Source organism: Siphateles boraxobius, unplaced genomic scaffold (genome assembly GCF_051911475.1).
Source record: "Siphateles boraxobius isolate OS27281-9 unplaced genomic scaffold, OSU_SipBor_1 55, whole genome shotgun sequence".
Classification (NCBI taxonomy): domain Eukaryota; kingdom Metazoa; phylum Chordata; class Actinopteri; order Cypriniformes; family Leuciscidae; genus Siphateles; species Siphateles boraxobius.
Window position 1 is genome coordinate 11528362 of NW_027509181.1, and position 23890 is coordinate 11552251.

General features: G+C 41.9%; 1 long non-coding RNA gene across 1 annotated transcript in view; it reads right to left on the minus strand.

Moving 5' to 3' along the window:
* LOC143714790 (uncharacterized) overlaps positions 1 to 22646 on the minus strand; it is a 34979-nt gene extending 12333 nt beyond the window's left edge. The window contains exon 1 of the long non-coding RNA XR_013195610.1: positions 22357 to 22646. This is a non-coding gene — a long non-coding RNA (uncharacterized LOC143714790). The remainder of the gene's footprint in view (positions 1 to 22356) is intronic.
* Positions 22647 to 23890: the final 1244 nt, after the last annotated feature.

Consider the following 23890-nt stretch of genomic DNA (forward strand, 5'->3'; position numbering starts at 1 on the left):
AAATAATTTCAACATGCTGCTATTGTATGGGGCACCGTTTGTAAAGCGGCTCACGTTAAAAATAACAGCAACATTTTGTCACATTTAGCTTCAAACAATGTTTGAAAAACTGGTATGAATTTTTGACGGTCACTTTTTAGCACATTTACAACAATATTTGTCAACTTAGATATTTTTAATAGTTAAATCTAAATATTAAATGTTACACCTAAATGTTAAATCTAAATGCTAAATCTAAATGTAACCGTTTCCCAAGGCCAAGGGTCAATAACCACACTCCGGAGGAGCCGACACCAAAGACACCAATCAGGCGAGGCAACAGATAATATAAAATCTCTTCTTTTTATTTATAAATTAATAGCACTTAAAACAGAATCGGAATGACTCCGGATTCTTTACTTCACTCCAGGATGTCCCGCATGGGCCTCCGACGAGGGGACTCTGGCAAGAGGGTCTGTGACGGCTGACAGCGAAAGGTAAGAAGCAGAGAATAGGTTTTTGGCTCGTAACGTTGGCACGACCGTGCACTCCCTTTCCTTGCAGGACAGCGGAGGCGAGGACACAGATCTCTCCCATCCACCGGAGGACAACAGGTGGGTAACAGTAGCAAGTTTTCTCAGCTCCTCAAACAGTAACTGATCGAACGCAGCAGTCAGCAGACTCGGCCCCTTCACCTCTCAGGACAGACGGTGAGGGCGCAACAGTCAGCAGACTCTCCTTCGGAGCAAGGGTTCACAGGGTCTCTCCACTCGTAGAACGGCAGCATATCAGACACAGCAGTCAGCAGACTCTCTAGGCACACGGAACACAATCGTGAGTATGAAATCCAACCGCTACTAACCGGCTCTTCCTCCTCTCAGGACAGACGGTGAGGGCGCAACAGTCAGCAGACTCTCTCAGCTCGTAGAGCGGCAGCAGATCAAACACAGCAGTAAGCAGGAAAAAGGGATTGTCAGACCAGGTGAGGTGGCTTGGCTTTTTCTGTTCTTTTAGAATGAATGACCACAAAGTAATATCCCATAAACTTAATTACGGTTCCTCTCAACAGCACACGAGGCCGAGCTCCTCCTTTCTCCAATATAACATCAGGTGGTTGGGAACCTGGACACAACTTTACAATCAATGGATCAGATTAGATTTTTGATACCCCACTGGTTCGGCTTCCCCAAACAAAGATCATAGAATGATGGTAATGATTTGGACTCCCACACTCGTGCATGCATCAACACTAACTCTTTACACGTGCTCACTTCACACTTTCAGACACTGCAATGCCACATCACCTCTCGTGAACAACAGGCCTTCACTCTTTGCAGGGTCAGACAATCCACCGATGGCTTTCTACACGGGGTATCAGGTTTCAAGAGCAATCCTATAAAGCCCAGTTCCTTCCTTGGTCTCTAAGACTCACAACGAGAGAGACAACACACGCCACCAGCCAGCGCACATCAGTATTCAGAATGTTCTTGGTAAATCTTCATAACATTCTCTTTCATATGTTGATGCAAAAAAGTGTACTTAACTTCTCTCCTTGGTAACAGTATGGATCTTCAGCACTGCCCTTAATCACTCTGTTCTCTCAGTTCCATATGTCGGGCACTCACCTGTCTTCAATGTGTAAATATCCCCACACTTGTATGCACTGCGGTTGCTGCTTTCTGCTGTCTGCTGTCAAAAACGCCAAGGGAACCCAACGTGGAAACCCAAGCACCAAGAAAAAACACACACCTCCTTATCTCTTCAAACTTCGCCTTATATGTGCCTTCTTCCCGCATCAGCTCACCGATAACGGCCTAATTAGTGTCCACAGCTGGCGCTCCTCAACACTGGCGGCCATGACATGCCACTTGAACCGTCCCGGTGTTACACCGGAAGCTGCTCCCCCGTGTGACAAGTTCCGGTTTTAAGGTTCCTATTCGTCTCACCCAGTGATATAAATGTTAAATCTAAATCTAAATGTTAAATCTAAATGTTAAATCTAAATGTTAAATCTAAATGTTGAATCTAAATGTTAAATCTAAATGTAAATCTTGAATCTAAATGTTAAATCTAAATCTAAATGTTGAATCTAAATGTTTCCGGTGAAACTTGAATTTGCACATTAGTTAAATATGTTTAGCCTATTTTAAAATATTTAGCCTACTAATGCCTATTTCACTTTATTTTTTAGCAAATAGATAGAAAGCTCGAATAAACTAACAAGTAATTTACATTGTAGGCTAATATCTCTACGCACTGTCATGTCAGGGTGAAGACTATAGGACGAGCCTGTTCTGAAGACTCCCGTTCATTTTGAATGCACGGGAAGAGAGAGGAGAGCGTGTCTTTTTCTGGCACAGTGCAGTTCATTTTATACCATCAACAGGCCTAACAATCATATAATAAACTATAGAGCCTCGATATTAAAGAAACGCTGACTCTATTCATTCCGAAATTCAATGAAATTCCACCGCACTCCACCCTCCTTCGCCGGCGTTGCCATCTCTGATAATAACAAGCAGTCTCTGCATAGACTGGACTAGCTGCCTGATGAAAATTTGACTATTTCAAAGTGTGTATGATTTTTTTTGGATGTAGTTGTAGTCAGATAACAATATTTATGTCACGAGGTGGTTCAGGAAGTACAGGAGAAGAGGTATAATCCAAACGAGTGAATTCAAAAGACAGGTAGACAGGCAAACGGGTGCAACAGCGTGTGAACACGAAACAAAGTGTAACACACAAACAATACCGGACAATGATGTGAAGGAAGGCAGGAACTTAAATACACAGTGAAGATGATTACAAAATGACAGGCAGCTGTGAGGGAGGTGATCAGTGTCCATGGATACAGATTGGTGGCGGGAAACTCAGACGGGGAACACACGTGGCAAATCAAAACAAACAGAAAGTCCAAAGAAGCCTAATGGTGACATAACGCCCCCCACCAGCAAGGCGCGTCCTCGCGCCGTAACAAAATGATGGAGGGGGGACCGGAGGAGGTTCTGGTGGTGGACGAGACAAAGACGAAGTGCAGGAGAGAGGCTGGAGTGACAGGGTGGTGAAGGGACGATGACGATTCCCTGACGGCTCAGATGGAGATGGCCTGGTGGAGCAGACCCAGAGCCGTCCAGTACCGACAGCCCACGCAAGAGTAGACGGAGGGAAGAAACCAGGTGGAGAAGAGGCTGACGGTAGCTGGGGGACGACCGACCGAGACTCTGCGGCAGGATCCATCGGCGCAGACGGAGAGCCGGTGGACTCCAACGACGTCGCTGGACTTGGAGACCCAGGCGACATCGCGGCGACGAGTGCTGGAGATGGAGCCAGAGTACCCGAGAGCAGAGGCGAAGGTGGAGTGAGGGAGGACAGAGGTGACGCAGAGGGGAAGGAGGAGCCCGCTGTAGCCGAAGGGGTGGAGGGATGGAGCGTAGCGGACTGACCGTAAGTCCGTGGCGAAGGCAGAGTGACGAATGACCAAGGGGGAGCCGGCAGGACGAGGGAACCCGCTGCAGCCGATGGTTCGAGGGTCTCTGGTGGAGGCGGAGGTGGGAGGACCCACGACGGAGCCGGCAGGTCGACAGGCCGAGATGGAGTGCTGAGGACTGAGGCTGGAGGCAAAGCCACAAGATCCTCACACCCGAGTGCTGTGGATGGTGAGCTGACCTGCGTCTCGACATCAGGGAGCCTCCCCAGAGACGATGTAGGGCAGCGAACATCAAGCCGCGGCGGGGCTGGAGGACTAGCTGAGCCTTGAGGTGAGATGGTGGGACTTGACAGGTTGATGACAGGGTGGATGCATTCACTGGAGAGGTCTGAAGACAACGATGATGTAGATGACGGGTGGGACAGGGTGGGAAACGGTAGTTCCTCAGAAGAATCTTTCAGCCAGTCCTCATGATCCGTGGATTGGGTCCCTTCGTCCGCAGATGTCGTGGGCTCACACCCCTGGTAAGACTCCTGTTGGAGCTCCTCCTCCGGGGCGAGGGTCAGCTCTGTCTTCTTCGTCTCGGGCTCTGGCTGACGCGTCGCGGCCGGTGGTAGCTCTACCTCTGCGGGGGGCACGGTTGAGTTCTCCGCGGTCGAGGGTGGTAATCCGGGCTCTGGGTCTGGCTGTGTGCTGGATCGGGGCTCGACGCTCTCCAGACACCTGACGACAGCCTCCATCCAGTTCAGGTTAGAGGTGTCTGGGAGGTCGATGTGTTGATGGAAGTTGGCCCCGATCCAGAACAGGGTTTTCAGGGTTTCGTCGTCGAGGGGGCTGGTGACTGCAAGGTGAAAAAAATCCCGGGTGAAAGACAAAAAGTTTTTGCTCTCTTGAGCGAGTTGAATAAAGTCAATATTATCCATGTTTAGGCCCGGGATTCTGTCACGAGGTGGTTCAGGAAGGACAGGAGAAGAGGTATAATCCAAACGAGTTTAATTCAAAAGACAGGTAGACAGGCAAACGGGTGCAACAGCGTGTGAACACGAAACAAAGTGTAACACACAAACAATACCGGACCATGATGTGAAGGAAGGCAGGAACTTAAATACACAGTGAAGATGATTACAAAATGACAGGCAGCTGTGAGGGAGGTGATCAGTGTCCATGGAAACAGATTGGTGGCGGGAAACTCAGACGGGGAACACACGTGGCAAATCAAAACAAACAGAAAGTCCAAAGAAGCCTAATGGTGACAATTTAACAATGTATACATATATTTTTCATTTGATTGGTTCAAACGCCCGCCACCCGCCCGAATTTAGTAAAATATTTTTTTTCGTCACGTCATCCGTCTGATCCGCGGTTTATCCGCGGAGGCCGTGGCTGTAACAGCCAACCGCGCATCTCTAACTCAGAGTCAAATTAATAAAAAGAGAAGTATTTATTCTTACAAGAATAGGTTCAGTCTAGTACACAGAAGTTACGCTGTGCAAGAGAGTGACACACAACAGGAAGATATGAGCCAGCCTTCATACTCTTTTCAAGGTTCCTCCTCACCCGCTGTACCTTTCACCCACCCAGATGAGGTCCTTACTGCTGTTCAGATTCTACTTAAAGACACAAACTGGTACTTGAAATAAGCTGGCCAAAACTGACCGTCCCTAAGGTCAGAGGTCCTGTCCCATATGTTCTTGAAACGGCAGGCACAAGCATGTACACATATATTTATATATATATATATATATATATATATATATATATATATATATATATTAGTGCTGTGCGTTAAACGCGTTATTAACGGCGTTAACGCAAACACATTTTAACGGCGTCAATTTTTTTATCGCGAGATTAACGCTCTTTTTGGCCTAGCAAACTTTGTATTTTTTTCACATGCTGTTGCAACAACTAGTAACGTTAGAAAAACTACAACATCACACCGGATAGCTAGACCGGAAACAAAACAACAGGCACGCCGCACATACTTGTTTGGGCTTGCGCGCCGGCCAAAGAGTAGTAGGCTAACGTTACGTTTTGAGTGGATGGCGCAAGCGCGAGACGCCGATCTAGAGACGTGCACTCTCAACGCAATAGAGTGCGGCGCGGGACTAGATTTGATGGCCGAGCGCGAGGGCGGGCTCGAGCGGTAATGCACTCACTCTGTGTGCGGATACGGGAGAATAAAACGATTCGCGGGACTCCCGCAAACTAGAAATATCTATGAATAAAACATAAAAACATAATACATTTTTATTCATATGTTGCAGAAAAGCAACAAGAACAACTAAAACAAAATAGAAACGATTTACAGGCCAGAGTTTCTTTTTATAACATGTTTGCAGCGTTGAGGGATGTAGCCAATCACAGACATATGTGTTGATTTCTTGAACGCAATGGCCAATCAGAAGCATTTAAAATAGACTCCCCTCACCACTCAAAACAGACTTTTTGTTCAGTGCTGAATTCTGTATGCTGGCAAATCCTCAAATTATAACAAACAAACTGTATATATTATGAAAGATGCATTGTGCAGTCAGGTTCATTGATAATGACAGATGTGTGAGATTGCGATGAACTGATGTCAGCTTTTTAGGAATTATTAAGGGAGCGCACTTTGCGCGCATTGAGTCATGCCAAACCATGCACTCAGTAGCCTGCTTGCTTTTATGTTATAACAGTGGTTTGTGTGTTAATGCTTTAATAACAAATAATTTATAAGGAGCATTTATGCTGATGTGTATGGTGGCGACACGTAGGCGAAAGTATTTGGATGGTAGCCTACAAAAAAAGAGTCTATTTGCGGGCGGGAGCGGGACAAAAATGTTGCGGGCGGGAGAAAGTAACATAGAAAGTAGTTGAGAACGTCAGTTATAACGACCCACGTATTAAAAAAATGGACGGGTTTAAATCGGGCTCGGGCTCATAATTACAGTTTATGTGTCGGGCCGGGCTCGGACACAATGCGCACGGGCTCGGGTCGGGCTTGATTTTTTGGGGCCGATCTAAGCTCTACAATGGATGACTTCAGACAGAAGCACATGGATACCACAGCTAAGAACAAACTTACTGCTGATCCACTTTTCCATGTTGATAAGAGCATTAAAATTAGAAAAAATAATGAGACAAATAGAAATCAAGGGACATTTAGAATAGATAAAAGTGTGCGATTAATCGCGAGTTAACTATGGCATTAATGCGATTAATCGCGATTAAATATTTTAATCGTTTGACAGCACTAATATATATATATATATATATATATATATATATATATATATATATATTTATATATTACACATGAATAGGTTCTCTCTCTTATGATACCTGCTAGGGATCAATGACTATTAACATTTCTACAATTCCCTGCTTTTTATCATTCAGATTACTATAAGACAAATTTTAAGTAATATCATCACACTTATACTCTTCATCTCTGATTTTTGCATAAATGATCACTGTTCTTAAACATTTGTGAAATAACATTCGGAAAAGTAAAAAGCTTAGGCTTTTTTGTGGAGATAGTCCCCTAAATGTTAGCAAGCAAGTAAAGATTTTATATGAAGCCGGGCTAAATGAATAAAGACTGTTATTGCACTCCCGACCTAGGTCGGACCCACCACAGTATAAGCAAGGAATAGTGTATAGTTTAAGTAGGAAAAATCACATCAATTCAACACCCTGGTTATATCACTACCCATCTTGAAACCCACATGGCATTTCAACAGGTTAAGAAATACAAATAAATAAAAGTAGAATAAAATCCCTCATTTCGACCCCTCTCCTTATCGACATCTCATAACGGATAACCACAGTTCCCTTTCGTTGTCACTCCGAGTTAAGTCGGATGACGACGAATGGGGTTTCGCTTAGAAAGCCTATCAACTACAAGTATTACAAAACGAGCCAATGGCAAAGAAATGCCATGGGTCTGCGGAATTTGCATAGCGTAACTCCGCCCCACCTCGTGGGTATAAAAGGAGGAAGCCAGCACCATGCAGATATGTTTTCGCTTCGGAGCCAAGTGTAATTCTTCACTCCCTAAGCTATATCGTATTGTCAGCTTCTTATTCCCTTCACAGGCTGCCGTTCAAGATGCTCACTGCCAAACGCATTTTCGAATGTGTGCGGCCCCAGGATTGGTTTGCAGCAATAGACCTGAAGGACACCCACTTCCATGTCTCCATTCTCCCTCGACACAGACCGTTCCTACGGTTTGCTTTCGAGGGGCAGGCATACCAGTACGCGGTTCTCCCTTTCGGGCTAGCCCTGTCTCCTTGCGTCTTCACGAAGGTCGTCGAGGCAGCCCTTGTCCCCCTTCGGGAACACGGGGTTCGCATCCAGAACTATATCGACGACTCGCTGATCCTAGCTCACTCTCGAGACCAGGTGTGCGAACACAGGGCCCTAGTGCTCCAGCACTTAGCTCGTCTGGGCCTTCGGGTCAACTGGTAAAAGAGCAAACTTTGATAAAAAAAAACTGAAAATTCTCGCACATAAATGAAGGCCTGGTACTAGATCACTAATACAACGTGGAATGAACATTATCACACACACATGTGCGCCCACACACAGACACAAACACACGCACAGATAGAGAGAGGAGTGACTGCAAAAGAGAGCATTTTTATAGAAATTGGGAAATAAAATCAATAAGTTCTGCATAAATCTAAAAATTTTCACACACAAATGAAGGTATGGTATGAGAGCACAAATGTAATATGGAAATAACGTGACTACACACATAACATACACACAGAGAGACAAACAAACAAACAAACAAACAAACAAACAAACAAACAAACAGGTGTGACAGCAAAAGAGAGCATTTTTATAGAAATTGGGAAATAAAATCTATAATTCCAGCATGAATATAAAAATGTTCACACATGAATGAAGGCCTGGCATTAGAGAAAAAAAACAATGTGGAATGAGAATGATTACACACACACACATGTACGTGCGCAAACACAAACACACACAGACACACAGGTGTGTTTACTCTTCACTCCTGTCACATCATCATTAATGTGCTTTTTTCATAAAAAAATAATATTTCATACATATGCTGATGGTGTGGTGGAGGAATTCTGCAGTAAATAGGTAAAAAAGTACTCCATATCTCCCAAAACACAGCATTAATGAATAGATGAGAAGTAAACAAAAAAAATGATATATTATATGTATGATTAAAAATGTATATTTTTTGTACAATTACTCTATCAATTGTTGAGGTCATATAGACCCCAAAGCCCTGAAGTGTAAACAGGAAATGAAGACCTTTTGAAGGTTAAGTGTTTTATATTTATGGATTTTATTGTAGCCAAGTAAAGTATTAGTGTTGATTTGAGAAGCTAAATTGATCAAACATGTTTTACTCGCTGTCGGCTCGGCTGCTTGGTCGTCATTTAAAACAAAATACTCCAAACATTTGTCTAAATTAACAATAAATAAATGAAAAGAAACATAACTAACAAAACTGACCTATGTTAATGGCTGCAAATAGGGCAGGCTGTCGCTGTGTAGGCTAATGAGAGAAAAAAAAAAAAAAAAAGGGCTCGGACTCCGGCTGATAATTTTGATGAGCTGTCGGACACGGGTTGGGCTAGGGCCTGAGCGTCTCGGGCCAGGGCCAGGCTCGGGCCCAGATTTGAGGCCTGTGCAAGGCTTTGATGTCAAGCGTGCCGCACAAGCCCTGAAAAGTGAAACCAAAGCGTCTTATCCTAGTATAGCTCATAAACCCCGCCTCGCCATGTTATTCAATGGGACGTGAGACCAACTAAACAATTAAAATTACACTTCACATATTTTTTCCAAAGATGGTTTCTGTCATTTACTGTAGTTTTCATCACGCTGATGTAATTTCAAGTGTTTGTTTTTAAAATAAGTTTGTTTTTAGTTAGTTATTTGATGCTATAAAAACGGCGCTGTGGCGTACATGATTGACAGCTGTGATTGACAGGTTCTCTGAGCAAAGTAGTCACTGAAGCAACATTGGACTTTTTTTCGGGATCTTTGGAGGACTGAGGAGATTGGAACTTTAAATTTAATATCTAAATTTCTATAATTAATTATTTCACAACGACATTGGGTTTGTTCTGCAGCAGAGGCGCGTGCTTACGATTGATTCAGCGAGAGAGGGGGCGGGACCAGAGCGGGACGTTGATTTCGCGGCTTTACTTCCTGCTCACTACTGCGCATGTCTGGTCCCGAAATCGCAACTGCGCAGACTCAATTCCCAAGATGCCAGCGCCATATCAGGACAATGGCGGCTTCACTTCTCGCCAATGGAAGAGAACGAAGGGGCGTCGTCCATCTTTTTTTACAGTCTATGGTTCATGTCAGTCAGTATGAATTAATTTTGATACATAAGTCGCACCTGACTATAAGTCGCAGCAGGCCCGGCTGCAGGATGAAATGACTGAGGGGGCAGGTGAAATTGTTAGGGGGCCATCATATAACAATCAATTGATATACCATCAATGAACAATCAATACACACACACCTCGCTTTGGAACGACAGATTTTTAAATGCAGCGCTCCCTAAAATACTCCATATGCAACTGCACAGGTAAACAAGTAATAAAATGATAAGCCAGCGTAATTTATTATGCATATAGTAACCCTTTCACGCTTAGGTTTCAATTGACCCTTCGCAAAGACCCGCCCCCCTTAGTTACTGTCGCTATGTCTCACTCACACACCATGTTCTCACACAGTGAAAAATACATCACGGATCAGAGAGGAGACTGACAATACGCTGACAGACAGGACAGACCAGGTTACTTTTCGGTTACTTTTGATATTAAACATATTAAACAAAGTCTCACCTTTCAAATTTGGTCATTTTTAAAAAGAAATTTAAACAATAAATACCGTTTTGTGGCTCTTTAATGTGTCGTGACAGATCGCTGTAGAGCCTCAGTTAAAGCTGCTCGTGAACCGATCATCTCTTCCTTCTAGTTCATTTATAGCAGGGGTGGGGAACGTTGATCCTGGAGGGCCATTGTCCTGCAGAGTTTAGCTCCAACCCTGAAAAAAACACTCACCTGCCTGTAACTTTAGCAATCCTGAAGACCTTGATTAGCTTCAGGTGTGTTTAATTAGGGTTGGAGCTAAACTCTGCAGGACAATGCCCCTCCAGGATCAACGTTCCCCACCCCTGATTTATAGCATCAAATAAACATGAATGAACATAAGAAGGAATGTTGTTTTAACTGCGGAAAGGCGTCAGTATATTCAGTTTTTCAAGTTCAAATCCTCCCATGTTAATCTACTGACTCTCCTGACTGATTTGTCGGACAAAATGGCGGATGGCGAAGTATGATTGGTCAGATCACCTGTCAATCAAGCTCCCTGCGAAGGGTCAATTACTCTTTTAACAGACTCACCAGAGTGAGTTTTTCAAGGTGACCGTTATTTAGTTATACACGTCAAATTTGTCACGTGACACACCGCAGCCACAATAACGCATGACAGATGTGTCCCTTTTATTTCGTTTTTCCTTTTTATTCAAAATATTAACAAACTTGCTTACCATGTCATCAACTATCTGATTTTCCGATTCTCCAAAATGTGTAAGTGAGTGTGTTTAATTGTTTAAAACCTTTATAAATAATCTTGATCTATAACCTGAGTTGGGCGCCACCGTGTTTCTTTGCGCCGCAGTTCAGAGAGTCCTGTCAGTCATCAGTTTCTCCCGAAATACATGTAAGAAAGTGGCCGGTGAACTGTGAGAAGAATAGAGTAAACTTTATAGTTACTTCCACTATGTTTGTCAGATATGAATAACACACGTCGGCAAATTATATCTGAATAGATTGACATGCTGCTTCCACAGACATCAGTGTGTATTTTACAAACTCCAAATGTATTGTTTTACTAGTGCTTATGTGTATTTGAAATCTAAAATAAACATTATGAGGTTGAAAACACTGCATAGTTGTGATGTATTACAGCGCTGAGCAGGGCCGTGGGAAGTAGGGGTGCTGAATGTGGTGCAGCACCCCCCTTGGAAAATGCAGACATTACAGCACTCTCTGACAGATGCAAAAAATAAATAAATAAACGTATTACATTTTTTTAATTGTACACTCATTTATAAACAAGCACTTTCTATTTTTATATCATGTGAACTTATCCTCGACACTATTCCTTATAAAAAACAATCGGATTGGTTTGATATAGCTACTTAGATCCAACTTTCCGAATCTCGGCTACTAGCCTTTAGCCCGCTAGCATTTCACGCGTGGCCTCGCGCCTATCGACCCTCTCATTTTACACCCGTTTGACTGAAAGGATACGGGTTATATCCATCATTTCAGTCCTAAATTAGTAGTGATATTGGTAGTATCACTACTAATTTACTGTTCATCTGTTATAATGGCGAACATATCGGATGTGTGTCTAACGTTACCTCTGAGTGCAGGTGAGGACACATTCGAGCTGGTTTCGGTACGATTGGAGCTGGAGTCGGTGGAGAAACAGATCCGCGTTCTGCTGGTGAAGCAAGCCGAGCTGCGAGATCGGCGATCAACGCTTGAAACATCACGCGCCGATGCTCACAAGTCAGTGGTTAGTAACTTTTTGACTCCGACTTCGTCTACTCCGTGCGTTTCTCTGCCCAGGAGGACGCGATCATCTCTGCCTTCATTCACTCCGGCACCGAGGCAACACCACGGACCCTGGGTGATCCCACAGCGGAAGACACGAGCCAGGACCAGACCAAGGACTTCCCCCCCCCTCCCGGTCTTCGAGATCTCCACCCGGAACCGCTTCTCCCCTCTTCGCGAGCCGGAACGTGACGCCGCCGTGATCATCGGCACTTCCATGGTCCGTCATGTCCGTGCTACCTCAGGTAAGCGTAAGGTGCGCACTCACTGCTTTCCTGGTGCTCGTGTTCTTGATGTCGCTGCACAGATTCCCGAGATCCTGAACGGTGACGAGCGCGTCGGAGCTGTGGTGCTACACGCGGGGACGAACGACATCAGGCTGCGGCAGACGGAGGTCCTGAAGAAGGACTACAGAAGCCTGATCGAGACGGTTCGCAGCACATCGCCTGAAGCAACGATCATCGTGTCTGGACCGCTTCCCACGTACCGACTAGGACAAGAAAGGTTCAGTAGATTATTTGCTCTAAATGAATGGTTAATGTCATGGTGTAATGAACAGAAACTGCTCTTTGTAAATAATTGGAATCTGTTCTGGGAGCGACCTAGGCTCTACCGTGCTGATGGCCTGCACCCCAGCAGAATCGGAGCGGCTGTTCTGTCGGACAACATCTCCAAGACGTTACACACCATATGACTAGTAAGTCAAAGTCCAAATCACAGTCTTTGCTGTCCCAACTTAATTGATATAAGTAGTGTAGAACATTATATAGAAACTGTGTCTATTCCTCGCTTAGTGAGGCCAAACAATAAATCTAGTGTAGGATCTAGCAAAAATCTTATTGTAATTAAACCAGAAAATCTAAATATCAGTGAACAAAAACAATTTCTAAAGCTAGGTCTTCTAAACATTAGATCGCTCACACCTAAGGCGGTTATTGTAAATGAAATGGTCACAGATAATAGTTTCGATGTACTTTGCCTTACTGAAACCTGGCTTAAACCAAATGATTATTTCGGTCTAAATGAGTCTACTCCACCAGGATACTGTTATAAGCATGAGCCCCGTCTGATCGGTCGTGGCGGCGGTGTTGCAACAATCTATAGAGATATTCTTAATGTTACTCAGAAAACAGGTCACAGGTTTAATTCGTTTGAAGTACTTGTGCTAAATGTTACGCTCTTAGATGCAAGAAACAAATCCATATTATCTCTAGCCTTGGCTACCCTATATAGACCTCCAGGGCCCTATGCTGATTTCCTAAAAGAGTTTGCATACTTTCTCTCAGATCTATTGGTCAATGTCGATAAAGCAATAATTGTTGGAGACTTTAACATACACGTAGATAATACAAATGATGCGTTAGGGACTGCGTTTACAGATTTATTAAACTCCTTTGGGGTCACGCAAAACGTCAGTGGTCCCACTCATCGTCTAAATCATACACTAGATTTAATTATATCATATGGAACCAATCCAACTGATATAAATATTATACCGCAAAGTGATGATCTCACTGATCATTACATGGTAACTTGTATAATACGTACTGCTGAAATTTGTCACGTTGCGCCACGTTATAGACCAGGCAGAACAATCCTTCCAACCACTATAGATAGATTCTCAAATAGCTTACCTGATCTATCTCAGCTGCGCAGTGCACCCAAACAAACAGATGAACTAGAGGAAATGACTAGCAGTTTGAGCACCATGCTCTCTAGTACACTAGATATTGTTGCACCAATTAGATTAAAAAAGGTTAGAGAGAAAACTAAAGCACCATGGTACAACAGTGCTACGCATGCAATCAAGAGAGAAACTCGTAACTTAGAGCGTAAATGGAAACAAACTAATTTAGAGGTCTTTAGAATCGCGTGGAAAGACAGTATGTCACGTTATAAAAAGGCTCTAAAAGCAGCAAGGGCTGAGCATCTCCGCAAACTAATAGAAAATAACCAAAATAATCCAAGGTTTTTATTCAACACCGTGGCTAGACTAACAAATAAACAAACATCACCAGAGCAAAATATTCCATTACAATATAGTAGTAATGATTTTATGAATTACTTCAATGAGAAAATAGAAAGCATCCGAAACACAATTGTAAATATACAATCCTCTATGATGTCTTATGATTCAGCCTCAATTATGGCCCCTCTAGAACAACTACACCGCTTTACAACTATAGGACAGGAAGAGCTAAATAAACTTATCATTGCATCTAAACCAACAACATGTTTATTAGATCCAATACCCACTAAACTACTGAAAGAAGTGTTACCTGTAGTCGAAGAGCCTCTTCTTAATATTATTAACTCGTCTTTATTTTTAGGTCATGTTCCAAAAATATTCAAGCTGGCAGTAATAAAACCTCTCATTAAGAAACCGCAATTAGACCCAAATAACTTAGCAAATTACAGACCCATCTCAAATCTTCCATTTATGTCTAAAATACTAGAAAAAATTGTGTCCGCTCAATTGTGCTCTTTCTTACAAGAAAATGATATCTATGAAAAATTCCAGTCGGGATTCAGACCGCATCATAGCACAGAAACTGAACCGCTGAACTAACTAACCGCTGAACACCAACAAAGAAGCGTCCACTGGAAGTGTTGGCATAACCGAGCGAAGCAACTCGAGAGTCGTCCTAATGCTGCTAATAGCGCGTCAAATTCGCGTATACCGCGCGCCTACCGCGTCTAGTTATACGCTTGAACACTTTGAATCCATTCGCACGTCAAGAGCGAAATTGATGCACGTAAAAAAGGAGTATTCGCGTCTATATAAACATGGACATTATAAACTGAAAAGAGGGCCTGTCCCCATTCGCGCCGCAGGAATTTTTTACGTGCTTAACGTGTCTTTGCATTGAAATCACTCGCGCCAGACGCTCTATTCGCGTCTGGTGTGAACGCAGCATCAAACCAAGGCATGGATATGTTCTAAAAGTGCTCTCGACGCCGTTCGGAGCACAGGTTATTTCGCTGGTTGCTTTGTCCTCGCCAGATGACGAAGGTTTTACAAGTTGTTTCTTATTGTTTATTTGCTATTCTGCACTAGGTTAGCCCATCAGTGGGAGCACGGTAACATGTTTAAGTACCTGCAGCATCATACACACATGTGTAAATGTGTTTTCATGAGGTTTTCAAAAATAAAGCTCTCTTGAGGAAAGTGTACCCATGTGAAGATATATTCATAATTTATAATATTTATATTCAAGTTCATAGATTTGATATTTATATTGTAGTTGAAAACAACCCTGTGAGAAATTCATAGTAAAGTTCATAAAAAGTAAAAAGTTCATAGAATTAAAATTGATGGAGAAGGTTAGACTATTTCCTTCAGAAAGATCGTTGGTTAGCTAGCTCATTTAAAATATCCTAAACTTTTTTGACCCTGCCTCTTAAAAGAATCGGAATCGAGAATCGTTAGGAACCGGAATCGAAACAAGGAATCGAAATCGAAATCGTTCAAATTCAAACGATACCCAACCCTACTGGACGGTCAAACAAATCAACTGAATAATCAGCAACACAACAACGTCTGGAGACTCTTAAGAAAGATACAGTAGGGTAATAGAATAACAATGGTACAGCGCGTCAACCAGGGCACTCATGGGCTAAACCTCCTCAGTAGCCGTCAGTATTAGACTGAGCGGTTACAGATTCAGTTAAAGACACGCTGCTTTGGGTAATGTGCCTATCTATGCCCTCCTGTCTGATTCTCTTGCCGAACAGTAGGGGACCGCTCGACAAGTTTTGGAACTACTGTTTAGATCCATCAGATTCCTGGGCAGCAAGGGGATCCCGTACAGGGGTGACACAACACGTGATGGAATCCTTTACGAACTGATGTTGGAACGCACCTATGATCTCCCTAAAGAACGAAAGTGGGTGATGAGAAGAGACAACTGGATGTCCAACACCATACAAAGTGAAATTATCCAACAGTTTGCCCATGCTATTCAGAGGGATATTGTCGCCAGTTCATCGGAATCCAGATTTCATGGATTAACAGCTGATGGGACTACTGACGTGAGCACAACAGAGCAGTTATCGTGTAATTTGCCATTTGTTGACGGCAGCCTGGAGTCTCACTGTTTTTTGGGGGGATTTTATAATGCACAGGACATCACTGGACAAACTCTTTTCTCCTGCATCAAGGATGAGTTTTTGAGACTTAAAATTCCAATCAGACGCCTTGTAGCATTCTGCTTTGATCGAGCCAGTGACATGTCTGGGTACATCACATAACATATGCATTAATTTCACACTGATAATTTTCACACTGATAATTTTGCTGCAAAAAAATGTATTTGGTTATATTATTGTGTGCTGTGCAAATTGGGCTTTGAAACGGTGAAAATTTGCCTATATTTGGGTATGTTCGTGTTCGCTGTCAGCCTGTGGAACGTTTTATTTTTTTTAATTTTTGTGTTCTCATTAGCTGTGTTCTGTGAGTGTGTGTCTGCGCCCTGACAGAGCCAGAAGTTTAAATAACGTTGCTTTTGTGGATATGTTCTTGTCCGCTGTGCGCGGCAACCTTTTGGACCTGTTTAACTATGTCTTAGATATTTGTACGTGTCTGCTGTGTGCAACGGAGTCTGGTTACAAGACTGGTATAAATATGTTTGATTCTTATTAGTGTGTGTTTACTTTGTTATTAGACTTAGACATTATTAAGAGGTGTCCACCTGACACGCAAAAAATGCACCTCCCACTACAGCACCCCCAACTTAAAACCTCTTCCCACGGCCATGGCGCTGAGCTCGTCCGTCTCTGGCTCAGCGCCAATCAACGCGCGAACTGGCAGTGATGTCACGTCACTGAACATTCTAAATCCCATTTGTGGGACCGTTCCGCTCAAAAGGTTAAACATTTAATTTGTAACCATGAATACAAAAATGAAACTGAGGGGGCACAAATCATATCTAAAGGGGGCAATGCCCCCTTTTGCCCCCTCGTGGCGCCGGGCCTGAGTCGCAGGACCAGCCAAACTATGAAAAAAAGTGCGACTTATAGTCCGGAAAATACTATACAATCACTGTCAATCAATACATCAGTAAGGAGCAGCGTGGCACACATTCTCTGCGCCGAAGTAATGAGTTTGGTGCCAAAAGGAGCTGTAGAAACATTTCCACCGCCCCACAGCGAGTCGGGCTTCTATAGCTATTTCCTCATCCCCAAAAAGGATGGTGGCCTCAGGCACATCCTAGACCGCAGACTGAATTGGCCCCTTATGAGACGGCCGTTCAAGATGTTAACATTGAAACAAATCCTCTCGCAGATACGACCAGGGGATTGGTTTTCTCATTGGATCTGAAAGATGCATAATTATATCCAAATAGCCCCCCATCACTGACGGTTTTTGAGATTCGTGTCCGATACTGTCCTTCCATTCGCATTGTCTCTGGCACCGCGCACATTCACAATGGATGCAGTCCTCTCCCCTCTGAGACAGAAGAGAATGCCCATCCTGAATTACCTCAACGACTGGCTCATTTTAGCCCAGTCGAAGGCCGAGTTAAATACTCACAGATCCGTGCTCCTCAGCAATTTGGAATGCATGGGACTCTGGATCAATTTAGCCAAGAGCTCTCGGTCTCCCAGCCAGCGAATCGCTTTCCTGGGGGCAGTTCTCGATGCCGTTATTCAATAAAGGCTTCAACACTGAGAAAAAGGAGTCTTTCCCATCGCGCCTAGTGACGCAGTTCCCATTACCTCAGGGAACCGATTACGCTAGTAACCGAGTACGATATTTATCAAATCCCTCCTAGTGATTTTGTGTTTAAATTGATGAAAGGTTTAGGCTAATTGCTATGAATGCCAAAGCTGCCAAAATAAGAAAGTTAAACATACCAGATATTAAATAAGATTATAAAGGCATTTGTGAACAGAGATACAATGTTTAGATGAGGTTTTTCCATCCAATTACAACACGTTAAATCTTAGTACAACCCACTAAAGAGATGTATGTCTATCCCTCACAGGCTCGCTTTCATTCCCGTTAAAAATCAAAGATTGCACTGCTGTGAATAACGTCAATTAAGTCATTCAACTGTGCTCTTAGAGATACAGTTATATTTAGGCATATAAGAGCCTTCAAATCATCTCCCACCACAGGTGTAAACCACATTTTGAGAGTTGGGTTTGGAGTTTAAAATCGGATGCCTTATTGCACTAAATACCCGTCACTTATTAATCATCACTTCTGCCTGCTATCGCTCTTGGCTTTCAACATCATGAAGACTGATTGGGTGGAGTACATGCACAATTGGTTTTGTTCGTTAACCAATAAGCCTAAAATATAAGCCTAAAATTTAAATGTTTGAAAACCACTGAACTAACATCAGACCAGCCCAAAAAAAAAAAAAAAATATATATATATATAGCTTACTAGCCTTACCACTGATCTAATATGAAATATGAAACTAAAATCGTCATTATCTTTTTTCAAAAAAAACTGCCAGTAGGTGAATTTATTCAATTGATTTTTTTTAAAACAGCTGCTTCATTCAGTAGCAAGGCAAGTGAATGGGTCACCGAATCATTCACTGTGTCCGAAATCACATACTGAACAGGTAGGTAGGCTACTACATTTGAATTTGAACTTACTTCACAACCGTCAAAAAAATATGCGGTGTGAATAGTAGTATGAATGAAATTCAGACATACTAACTTACATCCGCAACGTTGTTACTGTCGCCTGACCTACCAGCATCAGTTGTGTCGCTTAAAGGGTAACTAAACCCCTGGTCAGAGCCTGACGCTGGCAATATTTGAAAAATGCTGGAAAAGTGGGCAGAGCCCAGCGGAGATAGAGGGGACGAACTGAGGGCGTGCACCTGAGACCAGCAGAGACAGATTAATTGACAGCTGCTGTCAGACTCGCTAACATGGAGAGCAACTGGAGTGACGCAAGTAGCTTTGCAACAGAGCGGTCATTTGAAGTCTTTTCTTCCCCACCTTCACCTGATTTTTCTGAACCAAATCTGAGGTGTGGTCATATTTTGGCTTTTACAAAAGTCCTGAGGGAAAAATTCGCTGCAATACACTTCGAAATGTTGTTTTGAGTTGAAACATTTTATTTCACTCACTTGAAATAAACTCGAAGCTTCCACAAAGAAAAGTTCGCATTAATGTTTTAAATCTTACCTGTTTATCCACTTTGTACAGCGTGCAAAACAATCGTCCAGACAAGATGATCACAACAATATTATCAAACTCTGTAAACAATAAATTAACTCTAATTTCATTTTCAATACAATCAGAAACGGAGACGCAAGACGGCAAATTGTATTTGAATGAAACGAGAGAGCGCGTCCATTGTGATGCATGGATTTGCGCTGTGTTATAATGTGTTGCTATTGACGACGGTTAGAAGGAAATGCCACAGAATAGAATCATGTCTTAAAAAGTGCATAGAGCTGCTTGTTTTATTTGTTGTTTGTTGATTTTCAACTCTTTTACCAGGGGCTGCCATGGGCGTGACAGAGTTCCGTCACAGAGTACCCCTACTTCAGGAGTTTCTCGTTTAACCTGAAGAGGGCAGCACTCAGACGTTTTTACACCATATATTTGAAAATTAAAACACTTTATACCCAAATGTCAAAAGATTTACTCGAATCAATGAACAGCATTTATGAAGCTCCATTCTTACAGATCATTAACTAAAAAAAGTTGTTTTAGTTTTTAGTTACCCTTTAACTTCCATTCATAAATCCTCTCCTGTGGCCTTATGGGATAGTCAAGTATCCATCAAACACACACCTCAGAATCTTGAAGGAAGTAATAGGTTATACGGATACTGTTCGCCTAATGTTTTTCGAATACTATGTATTTGGACATACTACTCTTTTGGCGTACTGCAGCGATTGACTCACTTGATTTGTTCAAAAATGCTAAATTCATTAACAAAACACCACTGTTGCTCAGGTATATGTGCACAAAAATATTAAGCACTCAAAAGCTTACGGCAGGGAGGGGCAATGCTAGTTCTTGAGTGTTGCCCTGCGCCTCAATTTCCATACTATCCATCCTAAACCGTATGTGAGATTTAAATAAGTGTCACAAAGCACAGTATGTTGAAAAGAGTATGCCAGAAGTCCCTGGATGATTTACTATTTCCTGTCGATTTATGAAGTGTGGATCTGTGCACACTATAAAGGCTAATATTGCCCACAGCCCATTGCGCTTTAGAGGTGGAACTACAAACACGAGTAAAAAGTGTTAAAAACTACAAAAGATGGTATGCGTGACCGACGGGGAGGTTTAGTTAAAGGTTTGACTAATCAAAGTTTAACCTGATAAAACAAATATTTATTTAAAGTTATCAGTGTTATATTTCATCTGCAATTGCATTGTGGAATTTTATGATCCGTTTGACCATTAACTTTTAAATGCATCATTATGCAATATGAGTTCTCTGCATGAAAGACCCGTGACTGCAGATCAGCGTGCTACTGCATTTCTCTCTGATATGGTAGTAAATGAAATGTGGAGGATTTTAACTGTGACAAGATGACTAACAGAACACGTTAAGGTGACAGGATAAGACAGAGAGCAACCGTTAAAGACGCAATTATGACCTGATAGTCGGCTATATCCCAAAGTTTCTCTACTTGCTTGCTACACACTCAAAAGTATGTTCTTTTTCTTCACAAAAAGAATAAATACATCTAGGGTGTACATTAAGTAGGGTGTACAGCAAATGTTTACAACGGAACTAAATTAACATTGAACTGACTTCAGCTGAACAATGACACTTTTTTTTTAGTTTTGCTTTATAGCCAAATTGAAGTTTGATAAGTGCAGTCAAGGAGTGGAGTTTGACACACGTGCTTTAGGCTGTCAGATAATGTTTTTGCTGTATCAGGTGTAACAGGTCTCCACCCCCAGAAGATATGCAGCTTTAATGAATAGCCTTCCAAAAGCAATTAATATAAATTTATATTTTTCAGGCACGGAGCCCTCTGAGGCCAGTTGCATAAATGTAGCCACTATAAGACCGTGTCTTAAGAACTAGATTGACAAAACTAGTTAGACAAGAGATTATCTTATTCACATCTCCCTGTTTTATACAGTTCATAACCAATGATTCACATATGTCTTCCTCCCTTTCCTTTTTGGCTCATCTCAAAACTCTCACCATAATTATTTCAATAACTTCTTGGTTTTACTATCTTTTTCTTACTATATGTCAGATTATTACTTCTTTATGTGATTATACTTCAAAACGTTTTCTAAAATTGATAAAGCACACAAAAAGGAATACATTGCCTACATGATGTAATATCGCTTGTACAATGGAGAGGCTGGTGCTAATGATAATAACTAAACACTGAACTCACATGGACTAGTTCACCCAAAAAATAAAATTCTGTCAGTAATTAGTCACCCTCATGTTGTTCCAACCCCTTAAGACTTTCGTTCATCTTCAGAACACAAATTAAGATATTTTTGATTAAATCTGAGAGTTGGGTCACTCCTCCATAGGCTTCTAAGGGATTGAAACTTGCCAGCCCCCGAAAAGTTATTAAAGAAATAGTTAAAAAAGTCTAACATCATTTATATTTTGTAGCGACAATGAGTCTTACATTAAATTAGCTCAAATTATATATAGGGAATTTAATAATTAATCATGAATGATTAATATATTGCACATTACAGTTAAATTATCGAAGCTGAAAATAGATCGATTGTATATATGAATGATCACCAGAATGGGTTATGGTTCGTCATTAATATATCAATAGTCTTATTACAGATCGATTATATGAGATAACCTTAAATGGAATTAATTTAGTTATCGAACAATCTGTTTCGCTTATCAACTTATCAATTTTCAACAAAAATTATCTCTTTCTTATAATTCCGAAAAAAGCTATTTTCTGGCCATGAAAAATCACCTTCTTGTTATTATAAAATTTAGGTTACTGAAATAGTAACGAATTGTAAAGCTTTGTAGCTAGATCAAACATTTCATTGACTTTGTAAAAATGAGCATTTTAGACAATTAGCGATCAAGAATATAATGATTTTAATAAAATGAAACTACGGATACAGAATTCTACATTTAAACCCGAGATACATGTATGTACAATAAACAGTAAAACTAACGAGACAAACGAATAACAACGGGAGTGAGAGAGAGAGAGATTGAGTGAGAGAGGGAGAGTGAGAGGGAGAGAGAGAGAGGGAGAGAGAGAGAGGGAGAGAGAGAATAAGAGGATGAGAAAGTGAAAGTAACGGTCAGGTGATCGCAGCATGGCAAAAATCACAGACAACGTAACCCTGAGAGGCAACAAGAAATCACATCAATCAAATCAAATCAATAATCTATACCTGCGTATGGTTCTCTTTGTGTTGCTGAGGAACGCAGAGTCGTATGCGTGTTTGTCCTTTGGCGCTATAGGCTTGTTCTCTCGAGTCTTCCGGGGCGAGCAGACTCGCGGGAAGTTTTAAAGGTTCACCGAACGTGAAGTTACCAAGGAAATAGTTCAGAGTTCATCTCCCTCGGAAGGGAGAGGCGAAAATGAAAATAAAACTTAGTAAAGAAAGAAAAAGAAAAGGAAGTCGGTGTAAAGCTCCCTAAGGAGCCATGGGACCGGAAACCTCTCACAGGGAAAGTGCTCACTGAGAAACTTCTGTGTCAGTCTCTTATGGAGAGGAGGGGTTCACGCCTGCTTTGCGTATGTGAACCAATCATCTTAGGGCATCTCGAGCAGGAAAAGTTCTTCTTTGTCTTGTCAGGATAATTTATGATGGTATAACATTTTGTCATTTCTAGCCAGAAAGATTGTACACACAGAACAATACAATTTACTGTAATATCCTATGTATGACTTGTTTAGTCAAAACAAGACGGTCAAACAGGTACCAAGAATGGCCGGAAAGAGTAGAAGAAACATAAAGTTACATTCATATGCAGAATTACACATATTTAATGTTCACTCACATGACTATAAAGCCATAATAGCGGCTACCATGACCTAGGAAAGATCAAATTCATGTTTATAATTTTTCTTAAGTGGTTATACTTATAGAAAATATAAGATTGCAGAGTCTATTCAATTTCAATTCAAATTTATTTGTATAGCGCTTTTCACAATACACATTGTCTCAAAGCAGCTTTACAGAAAGTGCATTTCGGAAATGTACATAGAAAAATACAGTTAGTTAATCATGTATTAATTTATGGCATAACATATCGCCGGCTTTGAGTCGTCTCTTCACAGGCGTCGAGTCGTCTCTTCACAGGCGTTGGGGCATCTAAAGTCTCCGTGAGAGGCTGAATACAAACTGGAGCTGACGAACGCTATTTACCTCGGGACTAGCGTCCCGAGATAACAGCAGAAAGGCAGATGGGAAATAATTAGCATAGCTGATGTTCATAATGTTAATGCATTCGAACTGATTCAGCAGTAGTATTAAAGGTTAAGCATTAAGTGAATGCTTGGTTAAAGAGATGCGTCTTTAATCTAGTTTTAAACTGGGACAGCGAGTCTGAGTCTCGAACAATATCAGGAAGGCTATTCCAGAGTTTAGGAGCTAAATGCGAGAACGCCCTCCCTCCTTTAGTGGACATAGATATCCTAGGAATGACCAGACGCCTCGAATTTAGTGATCTTAAAGAGCGCGATGGATTGTATGGCGATAGAAGGTCTGTTAAATACACAGGAGCTAAACCATTTAGGGCTTTATAGGTCAGTAGGAATACTTTGTAACTGATACGTAACTTAATAGGTAACCAGTGTAGAGATGATAAAATAGGTGTTATATGATCATATTTTCTTGATCTAGTAAGAACTCTAGCGGCTGCATTTTGCACTAACTGTAGCTTGTTTATTGAGGATGCAGGACAACCAGCTAATAAAGC